Here is a 17124-nt window from a genome sequence, read left to right on the forward strand (position 1 = left end):
AAAAGTGACATCATTCTAAAAACTGCACCCCTCAAGGTGCTCAAAACCACATTCAAGAAGCTTATTAACCCTTCAAGTGCTTCACAGGAATTTTTTGAATGTTTTAAAAAAAATGAACATTTAATTTTTTTTCACAAAAAAATTACTTCAGGTCCAATTTTTTTTTATTTTACCAAGGGTAACAGGAGAAATTGTATCCCATGTGGGGGGGGGACACTGTTTCGGCGCATGGCAGAGCACAGAAGGGAAGGAGCGACGTTTGACTTTTCAACGCAAAATTGGCTGGAATTGAGATCGGACACCATGTTGCATTTGGAGAGCCCCTGATGTGTCTGAACAGTGGAAACCCCCCACAAGTGACACCATTTTGGAAACTAGACCCCCCAAGGAACTTTTCTAGATGTGTGGTGAGCACTTTGAACCCCCCAAGGGCTTCACAGAAGTTTATAATGCCCGGGCGTGAAAATAAAAAAAAATATTTTTTTCCACAAACATGATCTTTTAGTTCCCAATTTTTTATTTTCCCAAGTCCCAAGGGTAACAGGAGAAATTGAACCCCAAAAGTTGTTGTCCAATTTTTCCTGAGTACGCTGATACCCCATATGTGGGAGAAAACTACTGTATGGGCACACGTCGGGGCTCGGAAGGGAAGTAGTGACGTTTTGGAATGCAGACTTTGATGGAATGGTCTGCGGGTGTCATGTCGCATTTGGAGAGAGCCCCTGATGTACCTAAACAGTGGAAACCCCCCACAAGTGACACCATTTTGGAAACTAGACCCCCCCCCCCCAAGGAACTTACCTAGATGTGTGGTGAGCACTTTGAACCCCCAAGTGCTTCACAGAAGTTTATAACAAAGCCATGAAAATAAAAAAAATCATTTTTTTCCACAAAAATGATCTTTTTGCCCCCAAATTTTTATTTTCACAAGGGTAACAGGAGAAATAGGACCCCAACAGTTGTTGTGCAATTTGTCCTGAGTAGGCTGATACCCCATATGTGGGGGTAAAACACTGTTTGGGCGCATGGCAGAGCTTGGAAGGGAAGGAGCACCATGTGACTTTTTCAATGCAGAATTGGCTGGAATTGAGATCAGACGCCATGTTGCATTTGGAGAGCACCTGATGTGCCCAAACAGTGGAAACCCCCCAATTCTAACTTCAACCCGAACCCCAACACACCCCTAACCCTAATCTCAGCCCTAACCCTAATGGGAAAATGGAAATAAATACATTTTTTTTAGTTTATTATTTTTCCCTACTAAGGGGGTGATAACGGGGGGTTTGATTTACTATTTATGGCGGTTTTTTATATTTGGTAGCTGTCACATGCTAAAAGATGCTTTTTATTGCCAAAAATAGTTTTTGCATCACCACATTTTCAGGGCTATAATTTTTCGGCCCACAGAGTCATGTCAGGTCTTATTTTGTTTGAGGGATGAGTTGATGTTTTTATTGGTACCATTCTCGGGCACGTAACATTTTTTGATCGCTTTTTATTCCGAATTTTGGGATGCAGAATGAACAAAAACCAGCGTTTCATGAATTTCTTTTTTTTTTTTTTTTTTGAGGGGGGGGTACGTTTACACCGTTCTGCATGTGATAAAATTGATAAAGCGATTTTTTTGGGTCAGTACGATTACAGCGATACCTCATTTATATTATTTTTTTATGTTTTGGCGCTTTTATACAATAAAAACAATTTTATATAAAAAATAATTATTTTTGCATCGCTTTATTCTGTGAGCTATGACTTTTTAGTTTTTTCGCTGATGACGCTGTGTGGCGGCTCATTTTTTGGGGGACAAGATGACGTTTCAGCAGCACCATGGTTATTTATATCCGTCTTTTTGATCGCGTGTTATTCCACTTTTTGTTCGGCGGTATGATAAAGAATAGTTTTTTGCCTTTTTTTTTAAGGGGTTCACTACAGGGGTTAACTAGTGGGACAGTTTTAAAGGGTGGGTCGTTACGGATGTGGCGATACTAAATATGTGTACTTTTATTTTTTATTTACATAAAGAAATGAATTTATTGGGGAATATATATATTTTTTCTTTATTTAGGAATTTTTTTTAAATTTTTACACATGTTAATTTTGTTTTTTAATTTATAGTAATGTCCCACACTGGGACAATGTAATATAAAGTCATATCACTGATCTGACACTTTGCACTGCACTGTGTCAGATCAGCGATCTGACAGGCACTGAGAAGCCACCTCCCTGTAGTACCCGGAAGGACCCCGCGGCCATCTTGGATCCGGGGGCCTGCAGGGAGGAGGCCCTCGGAACAACACGATCACATTGTTGTTTGATCGCAGTGTGCCGGGGGTTAATGTGCCAGGAGCGGTGCCGGGTGTCAGCTGTGATAATCAGCTGACACCTGGCCCCGATCAGCTGCGCTCCCCCCTGAGCGCAGCTGATCGCTATGACGTATTATACCGTCCATGGGCATTAAGGCCCACGGCACATGGACGGTATAGTACGTCAAATGTCAGGAAGGGGTTAAGCTCCAACAAGCGGGGGGTTTTTATTGATACCATTTTGGGGCAGGTACGATGTTTTGATTGCTATGTTGGGCCGGCCAAAGAAATCCCGTAATTCTGGCGTTTCGATTTTTATTCTCATTGCGCAGTTTACCGATCTAATTAACTTAATTTATATTTTGATAGAGCGGACATTTCTGAAAGCAGCAATACCAAATATGTTTTTGCTATCATCCGATGGCCTGTGCTACACACAGTACGGCTTCAAAACTGCTACATGTAGCAAAAATCATGATCTCCTACAAACGCTGGCCTCAAAAAGGCATTCTAGGAGATTCAAAATGACAGGCCCGAGGGACTTCTGCAGACTCCCGGCTCTCATGACAACCCATTGGCGCCCTGCAATCACGTGACAGGGGCGCTGATGGGCGATACTTGTGACACAGTGATTGACAGCGGAATTTAACTGGTTAACAGCGACGGGTGGATCTCAGATTCATCCACGGCTGTTAGAGGCACATCACAGCTTCAGACCAAGCTTCAAGGGCAGGGAAAAGACCTTTGACGTACCTACACGTCAAAGGTCGTGAAGGGGTTACACAAGAAAAAAAAAAAAAGGGAATACTCTAAGGAGCAACAGGAGTAAATTAAAAGCAAAGCCTGGTCACACTTGCGCCAGGGACAGGTCCTTTATTACTAAATGTAGGAGTGGTGGCCACTCTTGTACGCCATTTGATATTTTTCCCTCACAGGCTCAGTAATTGGTGATAAATTAACCACAGATGATCTTGTCTCTATAATTCTCACTGAGCATTCGTAGTTATGAACGCTCGCTGCTCCCATTGTAGTACGCAATGTTCCGCAGCAAAGAGAATGTGACAATTCATGGAAGAAATAGGTCATGGCAGCCACACAATATCACACTTCCAAGTAGGTATAATAGAGGCTTGCTCTACACCTCAGCTCTGCAGACACAACGCCCAAACTTGACCTTAAAAAGGAGTTATCCCATGAAAAAGGTTCATACAAATGTCCTTAAAGGACCCCTGTTATTGACATCCTCCTCACTTCTGTGTTGTGTCCACCCCATAATCATATATTGATGGCGGATTATAAAAACAGGCAATGAACTAAGAAGAACAAATAGTGGCAAACATAACACATGTATGAGGGAAATAATAATAATTATAAGGCAAATTGCCACCTGCCACTCAAACATCTGTACATCAATGGATACGTATAGGGCCAACTGCAAAAAGCATGCTAAGAAAACACTGAAAAACAGTCATAGGGTCCCATTAAAATTCAATACTTTATTAAATACAAAAATGTAAAAGTAGACACGGTACAACGGTAAGGGCAGGGAATATTGCACACACCAAGTGGTCACACAAGAAATAGGGCATCCGGACCAGACACCTCTGCAACTACACATGTATTACATTTGAAAAGTAAAGAGATGCGGGCTACATTTACACACAAATCGATAATCATAAGGTACAAAAAGATCTAATTGGCACCAAAAGCAACCATCTGTCATAGTAATGTTAAGGACACATATGCAAACTATACTATAATAGGAGCAAGTGCTCATATAACAAAATAAACAAAATAACAAAATGCGTTATATTACAGGGACAACCGTCCATAGAAAGAGTGCGTACATGCCATAATGACTCCCAGCAATTGCAGGTGTGACACAAGCAGGGTTACTAATGCTTCAAGCAGCCAAGCATCATCAATGAAATGCTATTACCTGAGTATAACAGGAGGTGTTGGTAGAGGAGCGGGACCGTCAGCCCTTCCCCGACGCGCGTTTCGGAGCAAACAAGCTCCTTCCTCAGGGGGAGTGAAGATAGACGCACACCACCAAATCTATATATGGTGCTAACCGGAAGTGCCCATGTAATGCCGCGCCGCCCGCACACAGTGATACAGTGAGCACCTCCCCCAGACGCTGACACAGGAAACACGCAGGGCCCCACGTGACCTGTAGTCAGACGGCAGAGGGAGTGACGCCGGCCACAATGAGAGAAGTGGCGCATGCGCAGTAAAGACTGCAATGGCAAGCAGTCAGACGGGCCACAATGAAAGAAGCGGCGCATGCGCCGTAGAAACTGCAATGGCAAGCAGTCATCATGAAGGAGGGCAAAAGGAAGGGCAAACAATTACCAATAAATATACAGACAAAACAAACAGGCTGCACAGCTAAAACTAATACGGACATACTAAACAACTTGTATAAGTAAATGTACATTTTTCAACATATTTTATACTCATTATATTCCCCCACCAAATACTTATAAGCCCAAATGGCCGTAATACAAATACACATAATAGAACCTAAATACATTCCACAAGCATATTATAGAGATAATTGCGACATAACTGGTCATTCCAGACTAGAGAACAGTAGGGCATATATTAGAACTGGAATATATTTAAGAGAAAAGTCGCATATCCACATAGTCATATCTGAATAATTACAATAAAGAAAAATAAATAAAAAAGATAGATAAAGAAATACACAAGGTGTATAAAGTATGAAAAATTTTCTCTCTTCTATGTCCCACATATATGCTAGAAAAGCAGTGATTAATGCAAATAGAGTCCCATTGCAGTAGAGTGTTGTAGGGGTAAACAGCTTGAACAATCCAGAACTTTCTCCACGTTCTATTCCGTATTCCAATGTCACTCTTCAAGGTTATCAACATACGTGGCTTTCATGTCCCCTCATTTGAAGGAATAGGTTGCACAATAGTGAGGAATTTGTCATCTTTAGATTTTTAGCGAGCTGGAATTGGGTAGGTTTGCCGGCCCCTTTGAGTATCCCCCCTTTTTGTATTTCAGGATCTCTCCTTTAGGCATAGTTCCAAAAAAAGAGCAAGGTTCTTTCCGTTTGATACACCATTTGTCCTTTCCGTTTGGTGATTCTCTAAATGACCAAACTGACAAATCAGTTTGTTCAGTGAGCTATGCTTCTTTTGACACTGCCATTGATATTTTAAGAAAAATTTGGTCAGGATGCATTGTTGGCTAAGTCTGACATCAAATCTGCATTTAGGCTTCTTCCAGTTCATCCAGAAGGGTTTAATTCTTTAGGGTTTTGTTTTGATGGTCAATTTTTCTTTGATAAGTGCCTTCCTATGGGTTTTTCTCTTTCATGCTTTTACTTCGAAAATTTTTCGTCCTTTTTGCACTGGACTCTGGAATCTAATGTTTCTAACGTCGGCATCTTACACTACCTCGACGATTTTTTGATTGTAGGCCCAGCTTTTTCCTCAGACTGCTTTCAAGCCCTTTCAAAATTTTTAAGTTTGTGTGAATTCTTTGGTATCCCTATTGCGCATGAAAAGACAGTTTTTCCGTCTAAGTGTATTGCGTTTTTAGGGATAACATTGGATTCTTCTCGGATGGAATCTACACTACCATGTGACAAAGTGTTTAAGCTTCGGTCCGAATTGTTTAATTTCATCAACAAAGATAAAACTACTTTGAGAGAAATGCAATCTCTTTTAGGTCTTTTGAATTTTGCTCTCAGAATTATCCCCATAGGCAGGCCATTCTCGAGGCGTCTTTATGAAGCCACAAAAGGCTTAGCGACTCCCCACTCTCATTTGCGAATTGGTTCTGATTTAAAGAAGGACATTAAAATTTGGCTAGAATTTTTGATGGATTTTAATGGTAGGTCATGTTGGCAGTCTGAGTTTGTACCAGCAGATGCAATCCCTTTTAGTTTTTCGGTAAATAATTCAGATGGCTGTGCAATTTTTTTTCTCTTCTCATTGGACAATCCAGAACATCCCTTTACCTTGGATTTCTATCGGGGGTAAACAGAAATGAAATGGTGTTGGAACTCTTTGCCGTTTTGGTGGGTTTATATTTATGGGAATCTTTGATGCAGAACTCAAGAATTGTAATACTTTCAGCGAGCCAGGGTTTTTTGTTGGCTATCAACACACTGTCTTCCAAAAATAAATGGGCTGCTGAAATTCTTAGACAGTTGACGTTGCTTTGCCTGAAATTTAATATTTGGGTTAAAGCAAAATATGGTTCTAGCTGTTGGAAGTCGGCTGTCGATTCACTATTCTCTAGTCGTTTAATCTTTTACCAACAGGTTCCAAACGTAGATATGGAAGCAACCCCTTGCCCTCAAGAATTTTGGGACTGGACTTCAGTCTGATACCTTACTTTATTCAGCAGTCACTGTCTGAGCGATCATGGGCCGAGTATTCCACCGCATGGCTTAGATGGGTTCATTTTTGTAATCTTTCCAATTTTGATCCAAATAATCCCAACCCAGCCTTTGGTTTGAATTTTGCGGAATTTTTTGGTCGGTGAAGGGTTATCCTTCTCAGCATTGAATAAATCTATTTCAGGGGTATCATTCTTTTTAAAGCTTTTTGGGTACGCCCCTTTAACAAGTTTCTTTCCTCTAAGACAATTTTTGAAATGTTTTAAGAGGAATAATTTTATTCCAGATGCAAGACGACCGATTTCTCATTCACTTTTAAAGGATCTCTGCGCTTCGTTGCATAGAGTCTGTTTGAGTTCTTATGAATCATTACTATTTTCTTCGGCATTTTTGATCGCCTTTTTCGGTGCCCTTCGAGTAGGCGAATTAATTTCACCAAAGAAATCCACTCCTTCCGGCCTAATGTGTTCGGGCATTGAATTTCATGAAGATTATTTAATCTTGCTTGTCAGAAAATCAAAAACGGATCAGTGCGGTAGGGGGTCTAGAATAAAAATCGGATCCTTTTCAGACCCTGCCATTTGCCCTGTGACTATTTTGAAAGAATGGTTTCAGCTTCGGCCCTCCGTTCAAGGCCCTCTTTTTATTCATTTGGATCTTTCCCCTGCCAAGATTTTTCAGTTTAATTTTTTATTAAAAAAAATGCTTGAAATTTTTAGGGAAAGATCATTTGAAAATTACTTCCCACTCATTTAGAATTGGGGCCGCTACCGAAGTGGCCAGGGCTGGCCTTTCGGATGCGGGAATCAAAAAGCTGGGTCGTTGGGACTCCAAGAGATTTAAACTTTATATTCGCCATAGCCTTTATGATTATTAACCCTTTATTTAATTTTCAAGCCCGTTCGTGGTTTGGATAATTGGCCATTCTTACGTTTTCTGGGCCCAGAAGAGGGCTAAACTTCGGTATTACTCGGAGAACTTATCTTTCAGCCCTACATTGGTCCAAATTTTCTGGCACAGCATTCGTGGGATGAAGTGGTCGAGTTTTATTGTGGAATTTATGAAATGTTCTAATTTATTTCCTGCCCCTGATTTAGTGCTATTTCACCTCGGTGGTAACGACTTAGGGAAGATGAAGACGTTGGATTTGATAGCGATGATGAGGTCGGATGTTTCATCATTGAAACAATCCTTCCCTAGTACTGACTTCATTTTCTCTGAAATTGTTCCTAGATTGCTATGGAGAAGGGACAACTCAAAATTTTTGAATAAAATAAGGATTAGGGTTAATAGAGGTCTCCAGAAATTTTTGCCATTGATTCACAGTTTTTCGTTCAGGCATGTTGACCTCGAAGGTTTCATTCCAGGTTTATATCGTCAGGATCTAGTGCATTTGTCGGACATAGGTCTGGACATATTTAATCTAGATTTACAGTCTATGGTTGAAAAGTGGCTGTCATTATTGGGGGGGGCGGGGCCACGTCTCTGTGAGCCCTGGCTTTTGGGAAAATCGCCCGCTAAGGGGCGGATTGTGTCTTTGATATGGTTTAATGGGTATTTATATGGAATTATTTATTAATGGATTTGGTTTAATTATTATTTTAAACCCAAAATAAACTCACGGCCACTTTTTATCCACTAGAAACGGTGTTGTGTCAGTTATTTTAATGTACTAAATCGGTTTTGTGGGACCATGTCAGTCCCCCCCCGTAATAAAGCATCAGCATAAAGGGGGGGTCCCATGGTCACACAGACCGTAATTCCACTCATTTATATGTATTTTGGCGGTTTTTGTGTTCACCTCAGGTAAAGGTCAAAGTGAGGTCAAGGTTTTTGCCTGGAGATAAGCAAAATGATGCTGATTGGTTATTTACATTCACTTTGGCGCCGTTTTAACGGGCCATGATTGGTGGCAGTGTAATTTATGAGTATTTAAACCATTGCAGAGCGGTTTTCTCCTCAGTGAAGAAATTGTCTATGAAGAAAAGAAGATTCTCCCACCCTCCCTCCCCCTTTTCTCTGCTAACTGTCGTGATGTTTATTGTGGGAAAATCGCCCGCTAAGGGGCGGATTGTGTCTTTGATATGGTTTAATGGGTATTTATATGGAATTATTTATTAATGGATTTGGTTTAATTATTATTTTAAACCCAAAATAAACTCACGGCCACTTTTTATCCACTAGAAACGGTGTTGTGTCAGTTATTTTAATGTACTAAATCGGTTTTGTGGGACCATGAACTAAGAAGGCCAGAGAGACACTTTTTCAATGGTCTCAAATTACCAGATTTTGCTACAGATAAAATGAAATCTTTAAAACAATGGAAGGGCAGAGAGGAGGGAAATATTACTGTGGGGGTGCAAAGGGAAATTATTACTGTTAAAGGTGCACAAAATGAGGGAGGGTATATTACCGTATTGGTGCACAAAAAAGCATAATGACTGTGTGGGGGCACAAAGGAGGCTCTACTATTTTATGATGGGCACCATAAGGGAATGAATACTGTGAGGGGGGACTACTATAGGGCTGCATTGGACATGAGGGGTCAGAACTATTAGTGTAGGGGGCACCGAGAGGAATTGGGGGTAGCAGCACCAGAAGAAGTTTGTGTGTTAAAATGAGTAGTGGCGGGAAGAAGTGCTGATGGGGGTCTGTGCCCAGGTAAAGAAGAAAACGGAAAGTGGACAACTAGAAGAAGTCAATGTGCCCTTGATCAGTTAACACCTTAGCAATGCCCCAGCTCCAAGTGCCGCATCAGGGGTCACTTACAAGGGAACCTGTCAGCAGGATTGTTCACAGTAACATACAGACAGTGTCAGGTTGGTGCCATTAAACTGATTAAAATGGTACCTGGTGATGAAATCTGTCTTGTGGTTGTTGTTTAATCTTTATTTTCAGTTTTGAGTTAATGATATGCTCATGCTCTGGGGTGGCCTGGTGAGGGGTCTTCATGTGGTTCTCTGACTAGATATTCAAAATGCAGCCTGCTGACAGGTCACTGATCCCTCACTGACCTGCCTCCTAGTTTATGTAATGAATACCTGTACATACTGAAAGAAAAAAAAAAAAAAAAAACCTTCTGTGGGCAAGTGACAGCCGTGACACTTGCGCTGCAGCATAATCGCATGTTCATGTCCTAATAAATGTGGTTGAGGTTATTCCAATAGTACAGAAAAAAAAAATCAATGTTAAAATGGCGCCTGCGCAGTAGCAGCTATCGGTGTATATAGAGGTGAACCGAGAGCTGCTACTGCACATGTGCAGCCGGTACCATATTGGAGGAGGAGTTTTTTTTCTTCTCCAACAAGTTGGCACCTGCGTAATAGCAGCTATCAGATCACCTCTATATACACTGATCGCTGCTACTGCGTAGGCGAGGCGGGCACCATTTTAAATTTTTTTTTATTTTTTTTTTTATACTCCTCAGGAAAACCTCAAACACATTAAACACAACACATTAAACATGCAATTTTGCTGCAGCAAAGGATCCACAGCAGAAGTTTTTTTTTGTTTTTTCAGTATGTACATATATTCATCATGTAAAATAGGGGGCAGGTCAGTGAGGGATCAGTGACCTGTCAGAAGCCATACACATAAATACCTAATCAGAGCACCACAAAAAAAATTATGGTACTTTAGACCCAAACTTTATTCCTTACAAGGGTAACAAGAGAACATGGAAAACAAAATTTGTTGGGCAATTTCTTCTGAGTATGCCGATATCCCATATGTGGGGGAAATTTACAGTTTGGGTGCACGGCATGGCTCGTAAGGGAAGGAGCACCATTTGACTTTTTGAATGCAAAATTGGCTAGAATAGAGAGCGAACGCCATGTTGAGTTTGGAGAGCCCCTGATGTGCCTAAACAGAGGAAACCCCCCACAAATGACCTCATTTTGGAAACCATGCCCCCTCAAGGATTTTATCCAGGGGGATAGTGAGCATTTTGAACCCACAGATACAACGCAGAATTCTATAACATTAGGTTGTCATATTGAATATGCCGTCATTAGTGTGGAGCACTTGTGCTCAACACTAGCCATTATATCATCTTTTTTTTACATTAGAAAAAACAGGATTTTTAAGTTGCTTACCGTAAAATCTGTTTCTCGGAGCCTTCATTGGGGGACACAGAGACCATGGGTGTATGCTGCTGCCACTAGGAGGCTGACACTATGCACAAAAAAGGTTAGCTCCTCCTCCGCAGTGTACACCCCACCGACCGGCAGGGAATTCCTCAGTTAGTGAGAAAGCAGTAGGAGAAGCAACAGAATAGATTGAAAAAAAGAACAGACAACTCAACTGTAAATAACCAACAAGCATAAGGACAGGAGTTGTAGAACTTGGGAGGGTGCTGTGTCCCCCAATGAAGGCTCCGAGAAACAGATTTTACGGTAAGCAACTTAAAAATCCTGTTTTCTCGTTCGCCTTATTGGGGGACACAGAGACCATGGGACGTCCCAAAGCAGTCCCTGGGGTGGGAAACAAACTTCCATCAGGCCAGCGGACTCACCACCGCCGCCTGCAGAATCCTTCTACCTAGGCTGGCGTCCGCCGAAGCGTAGGTGTGGACTCTGCAGCATTTCACAAACGTGTGAATTGATGAGCAGGATGCAGCTTTGCAAAGCTGCAGCACAGAAGCTCTGTGGCGTACCGCCCAGGAGGCACCCACTGCCCGAGTAGAGTGGGCCCTGATCCCGGAGGGGCTCCGCGACGCTTAACTCGGTAGGCTTCCAAAATTGCCGATTTGATCCAGCGAGCAACAGTGGCCTTTGACGCCGGGAGACCTTTCCGCGCCCCGTCTGGAATAATGAAAAGCGACTGTCTTTCGGAAGGGAGTCGTCCTAGACAGATAGACCCTTATCGCCCTAACCAGATCCAGCTTGTTGAAGGACCGCTCTCGGGAATGAGCGGGACTCGGACAGAAGGACGGCAGAACGATCTCCTCCTTGAGGTGAAACGAAGACACCACCTTCGGATGGAAAGAGGGCGGAGGCTGTAGAACCACCTTATCATTGTGAAGTACCAGGAAGGGAGATTGGCAAGAAAGAGCTGCCAATTCCGACACGCGCCGGACGGAAGTGATGGCCACCAGAAAGGCTACCTTCCAAGGAAGGAGAGAAAGGGAAATATCTCTGATAGGTTCAAAGGGAGGACCTTGCAGAACACCTAGAACCAGATTAAGGTCCCATGGATCCACGGGCGCCCGGTACGGCGGAACCGTGTGAGCCACGCCCTGAAGAAAGGTCTTGACCTGAGGACAGGAAGCCAACGTCTTTTGAAACAAAATGGACAGTGCCGAAACCTGACCTTTCAAGGAACTGAGGGCAAGCCCCGCATCCAGTCCTGCCTGAAGAAACGCTAGGATTGAAGGGAGCGAAAAAGACATGGGCGCGAAGCCATAGGACTCACACCAAGTGAAATAGGCCTTCCAAGTACGGTAGTAGATCTTGGAAGAAGATGGCTTTCTGGCTCGGATCATGGCCTGAATTACTTGGTTGGAAAATCCTGCTTGTTTCAAAACCTCGGTCTCAACAGCAACGCCGTTAAAATGAGCGGCCGAGAATTGGGGTGGCAAATCGGACCTTGAGACAGCAGATCTGTTCTGTCTGGAAGCTTCCAGGGGGCGTCCGCGAGAAGGTTGACAATGTCCGCGAACCAAGACCTTCTGTGCCAATTCGGGGCAAGGAGAATGAAATTCCTTCTGCCTTGATCTTCTTCAACAGCTTGGGCAGAAGAGGCAGGGGAGGGAACAGGTAGGGGAGTTCGAACTGCGACCAAGGAACGGCCAGAGTGTCGGCGCCCACTGCCAGAGTGTCTCGAGACCTGGAAACAAACTGTGGGACTTTCCTGTTGAGGCGAGACGCCAGGAGGTCTACGTCCGGGGTGCCCCACCGACGGAAGAGCAGAAGAAACACCTCCGGATGTAGGGACCACTCCCCCGCCGCGATGCCCTCCCGGCTGAGAAAATCGGCGGCCCAGTTGTCTACGCCGGGAATGTGTACCGCGGAGATTGTCGGAACGGAGATCTCCGCCCAAAGAAGAATCTTGGACACCTCCGCCAGAGCTGAGACACTCTGTGTCCCCCCTTGGCGGTTGACATACGCCACCGCTGTGGCATTGTCTGTCTGAATCCGGACAGGCAGTCCCTTGAGGAGTTTCTCCCAGTGAACGAGAGCCAGATGGATCGCTCGAATCTCTAGGACGTTGATCGGCAGAGCTGAATCCCGATCCGACCATCGGCCCTGAACCGTGTGGTTGCGGAACACTGCCCCCCAGCCGAGGAGACTGGCATCTGCTGTTACTATCTGCCAGTGAATGGGAAGAAAGGAACGACCCGATAGAATGAGAGGCGACGTCAACCACCAGTTGAGGGACCGCTTGATCCGGTATGAAAGATCCAGGGACAGAGGCGATCTGTTCCACCTCGACAGAATGGCCGGCAGGAGAGGTCTGGCGTGAAATTGGACAAAGGGAACTGCCTCTATCACCGCCACCATCTTTCCCAGGACCCTCATGGCTTTACGGAGGGACGGGAGTCGTGTGATCTGCAGCGATCGTACTTCCTGCTGCAGGGAGAGAATCTTCTCTTGTGGGAGAAAGACCCTTGACCGACGAGTGTCGAACCGTAGGCCGCCTAGAAAGACCAGAGGTTGGGTAGGAATCAGAGAGGACTTTTTCCTGTTGATGATCCACCCGAAATTGGAAAGAGTGTCCAGGACGATTGACAAACTTTGGTGAGCCTGTTGAAATGAGGGAGCTTTGATCAGAATATCGTCGAGGTACGGGAAAAGAACGAGACCTCTGACCTTCAATGAAGCCAACAACGCAGCCATGATCTTAGTGAAGACTCTGGGAGCGGTGGCAAGACCGAAGGGCAGTGCGACGAACTGGTAGTGGTGCTGCCGAATCGCGAGACGCAGTAACTTCTGATGTCCGGAGAAAATTGGAACATGTAAATAGGCATCTTGGATGTCTATTGAGCACATGAATTCCTGCTCCTCCATGGAAGCGATGACCGAGCGAAGCGACTCCATGCGGAAGTGGCGAAGGCGGACCCTCTTGTTGAGCGGCTTGAGAACCAATATGGGTCGAGCTGCGCCGTTTTTTTTTTTTTTCTTTTTCTTTCTTCTTTTTTTTCGGCACTACAAACAGGTTCGAATAGAACCTTGTGAAGCGCTCTGATTCGGGAAAGGGCACAATCACCCCGGAACTGAGGAGAGAGGCGATAGCCGTAGAGAACCCCGAGATCAAGGCTGGATCTTTTGGAGGCTGGGATTCGAAGAAACGATCCCGTGGAAGAGAGACGAACTCTATCTTGTATCCTGAGGATACGACCTCCCTGACCCAAGCTTCCTCTACGGAGGCCAGCCAAACGTCCCTGAAGGAAGCCGATCTCCCAATTGGAAGGACCCCTCGAGTGCCCGACGATAGTCATGCTGAAGTAGACCGTCCAGATCTAGATCTGGACGGTCTGCCCTGGGAAGAGTGGGATCACCAGGAAGGAGTGGGTCTGAAGGAAAGTTTCTATCCTGGCGAGCCTGCGGTCTCTGTTGGCTGGAGTTGTCTGCCGTATTGAAACGGCGGAAAGCCCGAAAGGGTCGAAACTGACGCCTTAGTGGAGGACTGCGAGGCTTGGACTGAGGGAGGAGTGAACTCATGCCTCCAGAGGCGTCCTTAATAATCTGGTCCGATTGGGACCCAAAGAGGCGCACCCCCTGAAAAGGCAGGCTAGTGAGGGACTTATTAGAAGACAAGTCCGCTTGCCAGGCCTTTAGCCAAATTGTACGTCGAATTGCAACTACGTTGCTTGACGCCTGAACTGCGCAGGATGCGGCATCCAAGGAAGCGGAAAGAAGATAGACCCCCGCATGGAAGATCTGATTGGCGAGATCGGCCAAACGCTCCGGTTGCGCTTTATCCAAGATGCCCTGATGAAGGTAGTCTGCCCACGTGGCTATGGCCTTTGCTGCCCAGGAAGAAGCCAAGCTTGGACATACCGCCGCTGAAGCCGCTTCGAAGGCAGACTTCGCCAGGGATTCTATAATCCTGTCATTAGAATCCTTTAGGGACGCCACACCTGAAAGCGGGAGAACCGTATTATTGGAAAGCCTGGACACGGGCAGATCCACCGAGGGAGAAGCAGACCAGTTGTCCGTGAGCTCCTTAGCGAATGGATAGAGTACGCCGAGACGCTTTCCTCTTTGAAAGCGTCTGGTCGGATCCTCTCTTTCCCTGGTAAAAATCTTTCCAAACTCGGAATGGAAAGGAAATACCCTGGAGGGAGTTTCTGCCCGTCTGAACGAAACCTCCTGATCTGAGGATTTCGCAGGGGAGTCAGCAATATCGAAGGTATGATGGATCGCTGCAATGAGGTTCTGCACTGTGAACTTCATGTTTGCATCCTGGTCTGAATCCAGCTCTAAAATCCCCTCAGATGACCTGTCCGAAAGCGCTTCACCTGACTCGGGAGAGGAGGCCCGAGTGGGAGGCTGCTGAGAAGGGCTATGCGGTGAGATGGGGCGAGGAGAGGATTCCGGCTGGGTCTTTTGCGACTAACGCTGGCTGACTCAGATGGAATAACTTGGGACCTGCTTGGCCCTGCCGAAGAGTCCAGGGGCAACGTATCCAGAACGGTCACCAGGGACTGAGACACCTTGGTGAGGTCTGCCACTGAGTGAGATAGAGAGGAGGCCCAGCCAGGCGTGGGGGGTTCACCCTCACCTGGGGCAGTAGATGGCCCCTGGACGGCGTCAGGCTGAAGTTAGACATAGTGAAAAGCTGAGGTAGTGCCGGAAGGTTGGGGGACAGAGGGCGGAGAAGGGTCAGTCTGCAGTGCAGAGCTACTCACGGTCCGGTGTCCCCAGAAGCGATGCTCTGCGACCTGTCAGTGGATGCGGGTCAGAGCGAAATCCGGCCGACAGACCACCTGAGCGAAAAACCAGCTGGCAGATGGTGATATCCGGTGACGAGCTGGTGTCCGGCTGACAGGCTGGGAAAATGGCGCCTGCCTGAGAAAGAGCGCTCGTCCAGGAGAGGAGGGAGGGCGGAGCACACCACAGGGTTAAAACTCTCTGCCCTCTGGCCAATAGCAGGCTGGGCAGGTGAAGGACAGGCGGTGGGAGGGCCTGGGAAGAGCGGGAGAGAAGCCCGCTTAGAAGAAAGGGGCGGGGGGCGTGGCCGCGACGCTGCGGTAGGCCCGAACTAAAGCCGTGGCCTAAATTAGTTGCGGCGGCCGCCTGTCAGCAGGGGGTCGGCGCGGAGGTCGGAAAAAGGACGCCGCCGCCGCCGGAAGCCGCGTCCAAGGGAAGAAGGAGAGGAAGAGGCCCTGTACTCCCTGTCCCCAGAAAGGGGGGAGGGAAGGGGGGAACGCGAGGGCCAGCAATATGGAGCATGGTGTGCCTATGGGCGTAGGGCGACTGCGAGCGACCGCAGCGCCCGCTCCCTGTGCCATTGAAGAGGCGCACCCCCTGTCCGTCGGGAATGGGCAGCCAGGTAAATAAAAATAAAAAATCCATACTCACCCATCCCCGATCCGTTACCTGGGACTGAAGAACTCCTGCGTCTCATCCAACCGACAGGCTCTGGTAGGCGAGTGGGAGGGAGACTGGCGACAAGGACCCCTGGAGTCGCTGGCACGTCTTGGTGTCGGCGTCCGTCTGGCTGGTCCTGCCGCGGAGAACTGCAAGGATACGGGGTGGCAGTACACGCCGTACTCGCAGACTCCATGTGGGAGTACAGATGTGACTTTTCACTCTGTATCCCTCCGTAGAACCTGTAAAGGAACGACGCACGACGAGGTAGATATGGGTCTAATGAAAGACCCGTGTCCACCTCCTACTGACACTAAGCTAAACTGAGGAATTCCCTGCCGGTCGGTGGGGTGTACACTGCGGAGGAGGAGCTAACCTTTTTTGTGCATAGTGTCAGCCTCCTAGTGGCAGCAGCATACACCCATGGTCTCTGTGTCCCCCAATAAGGCGAACGAGAAAAACCCAATTCTAACTCCAACACTAACCCAAAGAATGAAAAAAAATATTTTTTTTTATTTTATAATTTTTATCTAACTACAGTAAGGGGATTAGAAAAGGGTATTAGATTGACCAATTTTTTCCTTTTGATCACTGTGATAAGGTCTATCACATTGATCAAAAAGAACCAATAGAAAAAATTACCTATTGTTGCCGGGTTCTGGCCGGCAAATCTCGGCAGACGCACTAACCACGCACCGCCATTTTTTCCCAGGAAGATGAAGCGGAGGGCCGGGGGACAGAGCAGGAGGGACCGGGGATGGCGGAGCCCAGGGTATTCTGTTAAATCATATCAGAGGAGAGAGAAATTCATTTTAAATTTGACTTTTTTTTATGTGATAGGGGACCGTAAAAAACGGCCCTGAACATGTTCTTCATGTTCTCAGCTACACCCAGTAGCTGAGACCCTGGA

The 17124-nt window shown here is 46.0% G+C and overlaps 1 protein-coding gene across 5 annotated transcripts in view; it reads right to left on the minus strand.

The window, feature by feature from the left end:
- NLN (neurolysin) overlaps positions 1-17124 on the minus strand; it is a 120950-nt gene that overhangs the window by 77974 nt on the left and 25852 nt on the right. The gene's annotated exons all lie outside the window — the stretch shown is intronic.

The sequence above is a fragment of the Dendrobates tinctorius genome, unplaced genomic scaffold, assembly GCF_039654945.1.
Source record: "Dendrobates tinctorius isolate UK_male_01 unplaced genomic scaffold, ASM3965494v1 ptg000083l, whole genome shotgun sequence".
Classification (NCBI taxonomy): Eukaryota; Metazoa; Chordata; class Amphibia; order Anura; family Dendrobatidae; genus Dendrobates; species Dendrobates tinctorius.